The following is a 10,045-nucleotide window of genomic DNA, read 5'->3' as shown; positions in this document are numbered from 1 at the left end:
CCGGCCACCCCCCAGGATCCATGCTGGGTGGTTGGTTTGCAGGAACAGTAACACGTGGGGGCTGTCTTGCTCCTGAGCTGAGCGGCTGGGTCAGATATGAGTCCAGCATCCCTAGTCCAGCCTGGGGGGGCTCCTGTCCTGGCCCCCTCCCACTCTCCCCTTCATCCACCTGTTCCCTCCGCTGTGGCACTCACTACAACACACACACGTCGACGGGTCTGCTTGCGTGTCACCTTCCACACCCAAACCCGCAGTGGTTTGAGGACCTCCATGCCTGAGGCCCCCGAGCTCTACCGGGCTCACTCTCCCCCAGCTCACTGGTCGGGGCCAGCACAAACATTCCTTCAATAAGAGAGAACTAACAACCTCTTATCTGGAATGGAGGGCTGACGGGCGCCTATGACACACGCCTAAGCGTAAACGGGACAGTCCTGAGCACCTGCTCGTGAGCGGCATGCCCCCGGGTGCCCAGTGTCACTGGCCTGGGGTCTAAGCAATGTCTCTCTTCCCCTCAAGTTGCCAGTCTACCTTTCAGCCAATTCTTGCCCACAAAACGCCAGTCACTTGACAGATGCACGAAGCCTCACTATTCCTATGGTTTTATATGGTCAATATCTCTTTTTGGCGGTGCCGTTCGATCTCTTGCCAACGCTTGAATTGTGTGGGGGGAGTTCTCTCATTAGCGGGTTCTGAGAAGTCTTCATGTATCTTGGTTTCCACTCATTGATCAGGTATGTATTTCACAAACATATTCTGCAGATCTGTGGCTTGTCCTTGTCTTAATGGTGTCTCTGAACAATGTGATGTTTACCATCAAGTCCAATTCATCAACTTCTTTTACAAACTGTGCTGTTTGTGTCCCGTGAAATCACTGTCTGACTCAAGCCTATAGACTTTTTTTCGAGAAATTTTATACTTTTAGGTTTTTCATATGTCTGTGACCAATTTGAGTTAATTCTTTTAAAGATTTTATTTGAGAGAGAGTGACAGAGAGAGTGAGCACGAGCGGGAGGAGAGGGAGAAGCAGGCTCCCCTCTGAGCAGGGAGCCTGACTCGGGGTTCGATCCCAGGACCCCAGGATGATGACCTGAGCCGAAGGCAGACGCTCAACTGACTGCGCCAGCCAGGTGCCCCTTGACTTAATTTTTGTACATGGGGAGAGATACTAGTTGAGGCTTTGCGTATGACAGTCCCGTTGTTCTGGGCACCACTTCTTCAAGCATCACCCCCTCTGCACTGCACCTCCTTGGCAGGAAATCAGTCGGCACCTCGGCAACAGGTCTTCCGGTCCGTGAGCACGATGCGCCCTCACACACAGGCCCTCTTCAACTCTCCACTGTCTCGGTGCTGACAGTACACAGATCTATGCATGTTTGGTTAGATCCATCCTTAAGTATTTCATGTGCTTTTGGTGCATTTTAAATGGTACATTAAAAAAATCTCAATTTGTAATTGCTCACTGCTAGTATATAAAAATACAAGTAATTTTTGTATATGGGCGTTATGATGTGCTATCTTGGTAAATTCACTTCTTAAACATTACTATTTTTTTTTTTTAGTAGAGCCTTTGGGATTTTCTATGAAGATACTCATATCCTCCACCAAAAAAGACAGTTTTATTTCTTCTTCTCCAGCTTGTATGCCTTTTATTTCTCTTTTCTTGTGTTAGTGCCCTGGCTAGTTCTGCGTGGAAAGAGAGGACACCTCCTCTGCCTGCTCCAAACATTAGAAGGAACTTACTCATTGTTTCCTATGAAGTATCATGTTAACAGCAGGATTTTTCAAAGATGTCCTTACTAGGCTGCACAAACTCTTTTACTCCTAGTTTACTGAGAGATTTTATCAGAAACAGACGCTGGATTTTTGCCAAGTGTTTTTCCCCATGAAGCTCCTGCAATGATCATAGGGATTTCCCCCTATAGTCTGCAGGAAATTACATCGATCGATTTACAACTGTCAAACCAACCTTCCATTCCTGGGGTAAGCGTCACTTAATCGGGATGTGTTATCTTTTTCACCTCCTGTTGGGCTTTACCTGCCCCCACTCTGTGGGATTTCTGCACCTATGCTCATAGTGATTTGGTTTGTAGCTCTCCCGTGATGCCTTTGTCTGATACTGGTGTCAGTTTAGCACAGACAAGTGTTTCTTCCCTACTGTATTTGGGAAGAGTTTCTATAGAATTGGTATTATTTCCCCTTAAATGTTTGGTTGAATTCACCTGAAGCCACTTGGGCCTGGATGTGGGAAGGTATGCAATTGCAATCACATTCAATTAGATATAAGGCCCGAGACTGCTTTGGGTATTCCAGTAACTGTGAGGGAGCTGGGGGGAGGGAGAGGTGGGGTATCACCGGTACAGGCATAAATAGACAGCCCTGCTCTCCTTTGATGGGTAACGGAGGCCTAACAGGGGTGAGGGGTTTCTAGGACTCAAGACTACAGACTCCCGGCACAGTGCTTTTCACAGGAGGTTCTTCCATGCTGGTAAAACGTAGATTTGCGGAACAGTCTAATATGAACATGTGTACCTACTTAACTAATTAAGCAACGTACACCGCAACCCTCACATTTACTGAAATTAACTGTTTTTAAAACACATCAATCAGGAATAATATAAGGAACTGCTGAAGAATGTTTCATTCTGCAGATTTAGTTTCAGTAGGTTTGGAAGAAATCTAGACATTGGAGGGTTTAAAACTCCTCAGGTGTTTCTGAACGGGAGCCAGGGCTGACAATTACCTGAACAATCAATGAGGACACCTCTTTCAGAATCTGTTAGAAGACTGATGTAGGTAAAGCATTAATAACAGTGCTTTGAAGCACAGCTTTAAAATTAGCTGGTTTTTTTTCCCCATAGGACGTATTTCTACTTAAGTTCATGATTAAATATTTTTATTGTTGTAGCTTTGTGAATGGGCCATCATCTTCAATGCAGCAGGTGGTTGTTGATATATAAGAAACTATGAGTTTGTGTATTTTTATTGGGGTCTCCTGAATGATGATTCTTCGGTTGCCTAGATATACAGTCATGTCATGTCTAAGCGGTAATTTTATTTCCTTGTAATAACGATAATGATTTTTTTCTGACACACTGTCTGGATAGAACATCCGGGACAGTATGAAATGGTACTGCAGTTAGCAGACATCCTTGTTTTATTCTTCACTTGGGACGGTTGTAGAGTTTATCTGGTGTGATGGTGAGTATTGATTTAAGACTGGTATCATGAATCATGCTAGGAAAGGACCTCTCTATTTTGCATTGACTATTACTAGATGTGGAGAGGGGCCTAGTTTGTTTGTTTTGATCCAGGAATGGGTACTGAATTTTAACTTAAATGCCTTTTTTAAGGCACTCACTAATGGAAGTGAGATTATCAAGTGATTTCTGACTCCGACAGAGCCATGCTAATGTATGTCCTGTATCATTCTCATATTCCTAGGAAAAATGCTCCTGGGTCATGGTCTTTCAACATACTGTAGGTTTGTGGGTACTACAGGATTTCTGTCTCTATGGTCATAAGATTCATCTGTAAATCTCTTTCTTACTGTGTGTATATTTATGTTATCTTGATCAGATTTTAGAATTTAGAATTAAGTTGGCTTCATGAAATGATTTCGAAACCTTTGGAATATCCTTCCTTGTTCCAGAAAAGTTTTGTGTTGGGTTAATTTTGCACTTAGTTTGCACTCACTGGTTTGTATTAGTTTTGTTTTGATTTTTGCCAACAATTTCTGAATTTATTGGCTTCTCAATCATGACTTTTTGTTCTCCTTACCTTTTCTTTCTCCTACTTTCCTCTGGTTTTGTTTTATCCTTCTGAATGTTTTAGTTGATGCGACTTCACTTACTGTTCTTCTTATTGGGGAGCATTCTCGTCTGGTCTGCAAGGTGCTCCCGGGTACGTCCTCCAAGGGGAACGCAGGTCCGTCTGCCGTGCCCCCCACCATGCTGCTGGCCGTGCCCTGGGAGCTGGAGCGCGAGCGGGAGTTGTTCAGTGTTTGCACGGACGTCGCTTTGGATCTCTGGCCTCTCCTGACCAGGGCTTCTCTTTGGTTGTCTTCTCTGTACTAACAGGACATACATACAAAGCTGCTGAGGGCTGGGTAGAAACGGTCAGGTCTTTGGCTCAGAATTATCTCAGGAGCAGGGAACACACAGCCACCTGCCTTCTCCATCAGTGAGGCCCTCTAACTCAGGCAGAGGGCAGAGGTGGGGTGCACGTCTTTTCTTGCTCCCGGGGGATGCTCTCTGTGATGGTGGGCCATCTAGCACCCCTCGCCCTGTATCCGTGGCCCACAGAACACAAAATTGTCCTGGTGCTCAGGTATGGGTTCTTTAGTAAGGAAGTTTCCAGTGCTACTGCTTGATTTGATCTGTTTTGGCAGTTTTGTCAGTACTGGAATAAAACGTGGGGAAAGTGGTTTATCAAATCCTCCTTGTGTGCTGCCATGTTCCTCCGGAAGCTGCTGCCTGACGTTCTAACAGCATGTAATGCTGAGAGATCATTCTCTGAAATGTAAAGATAACTCTAAACTTAAAGGCTTAATACATTTCAAAATGACTATTTCCATGACTACTGAGCTTTTAGAAATTTCTAACAATGTAACTACTGACAATAACACAGAGGTAAAATTAGTTAAAATGTGAATATGAAAAATATATGTAAGAGGGAGCCTGGGCTAAATCTCATCCACAGGCCACTTAGTAACACACAATCTTTGTCACAGGCAACTTATGTACACATCACACTTTTCCACGCTAAGTAACCAGTATAGGAAGGTGTTCCCAAGGGTCCTTCCGTAGGAGAGAAAATATGAGGCAAGATCTTAACGTTAGTCTTTCTCTACAATTCCATTATTCAGAAGCTTCTGTGCCATTACTGAAAAGCTTGGGAGAACTTTCTTTGATCATATTAGCAATGACATACACATACCTGCCAGGTATAAGCCAGGGATGCCTGTCTCACCAGGCATTTGATAGATCATAACCTGATCACAGACTTGTCTTCATTCTTGAGTGTGGTATTACCATCATTGTTATAACTTGGCAGATTATGAACATGAAATGCAGTCTGATCACCTGGAAAACTTTCCGATCAGCAGTCACGGTCGGCTGTGCACACACTGTCCGCTGCTCCTGGGAGGGGGCATCCGTCAGCCGGGGGCCCGCCCCCACATGCACTAATGCAACACCACAGTTAGCCCCACGCCACTGAGTGTGCACAATACAGCGAGTATACAACGGGACACACCCCACGCACGACAGCTTGCTTTGGGAAACCCCAAAGCAAGGCCATTAAGGACGGTATAGACTTCCATACTTAAATAATCCACTTGCGGTTTGGCATAAATTTTAGCTGATTCTTGCAAATAAATGTCCAAGTGAGGAGCTGATATCTATACCTGAAAATAACATGTAAACACAGAATGTTCTTGCCACAGTGCGGAGAAGAATATTACCAGTAAACAGCTAGTTTTCAGAAGGAAGCGGTCATTAAAAATCATGGCCAATCAGTCTTTTTGGGCCCAAAGAGGCCAGAGGCCTTTAGGGTTTGTGTCACCGTGTGCCCTGATCCCTGGAGCTAGGGACTGTGAGCACCAAGGCTCTGCCCACGGAGCGCATATCCGCTCTGACGGCTCACAACATTCGGGGTCTCGCACGGGACACACCACAACTGAAGGAGGATGGGTCTTAATTCTGTCTAGGAATTTCCAGGGAACATCTAATGTTTACTAAGCTGCAGTTTGCTATGCTCAGGCTCTAGAGATAAAGCGACAGGCAAGTGAAACTTTCTACTCTCTCAGAGAAAATGAAATATTGATCACTTATCATAAGAAACAGGGACAGGGCATCAGTGGGCTCCACGTGGTGAATACAAGATGAGTTACTGACACTCGACTATTACCACCGCTTGCTACACCTTAAAGTATCACCGCTGTTCCCCGATGACACGTCCCAGCAAGTATTTCATGACTGTACCTCACAGAGCCTTTAAGGATTTAACATTAACTCCCCCAGAATTTCATTATTTGTATAAAACATTCCTTTGTGCACATCTGTAGGTAAGGTAAGAGATCCTTTCTGTTTTCAGGAAAATGAAAATGAAGGCCACTTATGTTGTGAAGAATTGCAACTGTGATACCAGGGACTCAGAAACAAGAACATTCTACTTAAATTACATTCTTTCTAAAGACGAAGAGAACACAAGAGCCATAAACACGTAGGGATTGTAAGAGCAGAGTGTTGATGCAGAATGGACAAAACCAGTGACATCTCTGAAATGATAATGTTGCTTATTAACCATCCATGTTGTGATAGGTCAAAGCTGAGGTCAAACAGAAAACATCAACTGAGCCATTTCCCTGAATAAAGCTCCAGGGTGCAATATTCTAAGCACTTTATTCAATAAAAAATGCTTTTAAAACGGTGCTTTGGTGATGGGGAAGCATTGCCATCATCCGTCAACCTAACTGCAGCAAAGTTCAATAAGCTAAATAATGAACCATTTAGATTATTTTCCTTGGGCCTTAGGGATTTGCAAACGTTGCATCAATAGAGCTCTTTAAAAATTATGATGAACTCTATTTTCTTCATTTTCAGATTTAGACTATGTGTTAGGGATTTTTTTTAAGGTTATTTAAAAGGGCTGCTACTTTTAATCATTGTCCAATCTCCAAAGTAGAAAGAATTTTTAAACAAGGAACAAATTCAATTATAAGATTGGCAGTTTCTATTTGATTCCGGTAATCTTGGAATTGATGAGACCCCTCTCTATTGTGCATACCTAAGATTTAAAAAGTGTTATCAATTATATAAAAACCTAAAGATGAAAAATTCCATGTATTTTCAATAAAATTTATATTTACTTTTGGCAGGTAACAAGGTAAACATGGAATATAGTATTTTTACAACTTCTAATAAGATTTTTCTTGAGAAACATCTGTGGTCTCAGTTTCCTATGCTTAAGACTGGGAAATAGTCCTTTTTCAATATATAATCACATGCAATTTTTGAGAATTTCTAGACTGTTATATAATACAGAAAAAAATGTGTTCAATCCTTTCTTTGTATGAAAAGGAACATGGCCCCTTTCCTTTAAAGGGCCGTGACCAGGGGCCCACATCTGTTTCAAAGCATATAATGGAATGCTAAGATGGCAATTTATACATCATCTGAATCTTAGCTCTTCCTCTTAGCAGTTTCTCCTAGATTTCCTATTACCAAATAAACATATGTGCTATATACACGATTCCCAAAGCCGCATGCAGTTTGGCCACAACAGATGTCTCCATATTTAGTGGTCAACACAATCTACAGAGTGTACCAGTGGTGCTAATGAAGTCCCATCCCCTGACCAGCAGACTCCAGACCAAGCACACCGAGGAGGAGAGCGGGAGAGATGGCGGAACTGGGCCTCCCCACGTGCCCCAAGCCCGCCTCCCCGTGATGAGCCGGCTGCGCTGCGCAGTTCCTCAACCACCTGCCACACCGCGGCCAGTCCCCGTGTTCACAGGCCGTGCCGGTGATCCTGAGAAGAGCTGGGTGACGCTGGCACTCCACAGTGATGGGGGTTCGCCATCACAAGGTCATCAGGCAGCAGAACGGGGAAAGACCTTTTACTGCGAGACTTGAGACTCGGCCTGGCTATGGACTCCAGGGCTCTGGCTCCTGCTTGAACATCAAGGCCTGATACTCCCAGGAAACTGGTTTCTAGATAAATACCACGGACAGCTCCCTCCTTTCTACCCTAGGCAGGGCAATCCCAGCACCTCCCTGCAGCCTGGGCCTCAAGGGTCCCGCTGAGACCTGCACACACGCGCCGGGGGGTGGGGGGGTGGGGTGGCGGAGGGCGGTGGCTGAGACCCGGACACCCGTGTGGGGGGTGGTCCGGGTGAGACCAGCTCACCTGCGGGGAGGGGGGGGCGGTGGCTGAGACCTGCACACCGTGTGGGGGGCGGTCCGGGTGAGACCCTCACAGGGCACAAAAGAAGACAAGAGTCTGAGGAGGTTGAGAAAGAGCACTACCCCTCCCCTCAAACACCTGTGGCACCACACCACACCCAAAACGTGCCAGGTCGACCCACACAAGCTGCTATGAAGGTGATGGTTCAGGATCAAACAGGCTTTGAGATCCTTCTTTGTCTTCAGCCTCTTTCATTCTTTTCAGTTTAATTTAAAAACTAATTATAGGAATAATAAAGTTACTGTAAAAATGTCTAATAGGAATACAACAGTGTTTAAGAGTGGAAGTTCCCTTTACCCCAGCCCTGACGAGCCCACTGTCAGCTGGTTGTGAACCAACAAGAGCATCCTGGGTGGGGTGCAGGCAGAGGCATGGGGAGAAGTTGGGGTGCATGGGAATGATTTGAGCACAGCTCCCTGAACGCTTCATGTCTGGGAGGCACTCTGAGCCCCACGCAAGCTGTGTGACCCGCAGTGTGCCTGGGACACTGGGGGTGCATCAGCAGGTCTGCTCCAGCTAAATCACCCCTGAGCTGACCCTCCGCAGTGGAGGGGGCCCAGGGCCGCAGGGGTGTGGCAGGCAGCTGCGGGGGCTGGGGGGGGGGAGACAGGGAGGTGTCTCCATGTGAGCGAGCACTGAGGGGAGGCTGGAGCTAGTGAAACCGGTCTCAGCTTTCCACGTTTAAAGAAAAACTGAACTTTCATCTTTTTGGCTGTTTTTCCCCTGAGTAATGACATGTCATAATTTCTAAAGTAGCTTGTTTTGGTTACCGTGGGATAATTTCCTGACTAAATAAATAAGGCAGTGCCTATGTAACTACCTCTTCAAAAATAAATTTGGTTTTCAAATCATACAGCGGTGCATAAAGCTTAGTAAAACACCAAGCGTTTGCTGGTGCACTTCGGGTTTCTTGCTACTGTTCTTCGTCATTATGAAGTCAGAACAAGGTAAAGGGGTCCCAAGTGTCTGTCTCCACCGTGCGGCCTGTGGGGGGCACTGTGGAGGGACCACGCACACCGGCACTCCCCACCTGCTCCGCCGAGGTGCTTCCCGCACACCATAGGGAGCGCCCAGGAAGACTCACGAGACTCAGTGGTTCTCAGCTATGGGGGCCACTTAGTGCGTCCCTAGAATGGAGAAGCACTGGCTCCACACCAGGCCCAGCAATCAGCACTTCTGGAACCATGCACAGGTACAGAAAAAGGCAGATACACAAAAAAGACTGAAGAAAACAAAATTGTCAGTCCCCGTGCCACGCAGACAGGATGAAGGGTGCCGGTGTGTCCCCTGTGGCTCCCAGGAGACGGCAGACATGGACTGAGGGCGCCTCTGGGAACGAAACCCATCAGGATGGTCGCAAGCAGCTTTCGAGGAATAAACAGGCAGGACTGGCTGCTCCCAGCTGCAGGGAAGCAGGACACGAGCCCCTGCAAGCCGGCACCCACAACACACAACTACACAGTCCTCTCTGGCCCAGGTCCCAAGCCGGCTCTAGCTATGACTCACAGAACGCCTTTCCTAACACGGGAAACTCACAGATTTATCTTCTGACCTCTTAATTAATTTTATTCAGCACAACAGGGACGCTCTTGTCAGCGCTGCAAACTCTGCAGTACACGTTACACCCCAGCACCTTGGCGCTCTTGGTTTCATGCTGTGGTTCCCAGCGGCAGCCTAAGGCCCCAGCCCTTCAGCCTCCCCAACACAGATATCTCAGGGGAAAGCGGCGCGCAAGTTCCTTGCTGTGATGTCATTACAGAAGGACCTCGCTCTTCTGAAATACTCGTTTACGAGAATCACTGGGCTCCTCTCTTTAAAACATTAGATCAGGGGCGCCTGGGTGGCTCAGTTGGTTAAGTGACTGCCTTCGGCTCAGGTCATGATCCTGGAGTCCCGGGATCGAGTCCCGCATCGGGCTCCCTGCTCAGCAGGGAGTCTGCTTCTCCCTCTGACCCTCCCTCCTCTCATATGCTCTCTCTCTCTCTCATTCTCTCAAATAAATAAATAAAATCTTTAAAAAAAAAAAAACATTAGATCAGATTTTTCTTTTTTAAACTGTGATGGATGGTACTTTTTGGGA

The sequence above is a fragment of the Eumetopias jubatus genome, unplaced genomic scaffold (assembly GCF_037043125.1).
Source record: "Eumetopias jubatus isolate StellerSeaLion01/CBP00866 unplaced genomic scaffold, mEumJub1_p1.0 scaffold_20, whole genome shotgun sequence".
In the NCBI taxonomy this organism is placed as follows: Eukaryota; Metazoa; Chordata; class Mammalia; order Carnivora; family Otariidae; genus Eumetopias; species Eumetopias jubatus.
Note: the sequence above shows the minus strand (reverse complement) of the source record.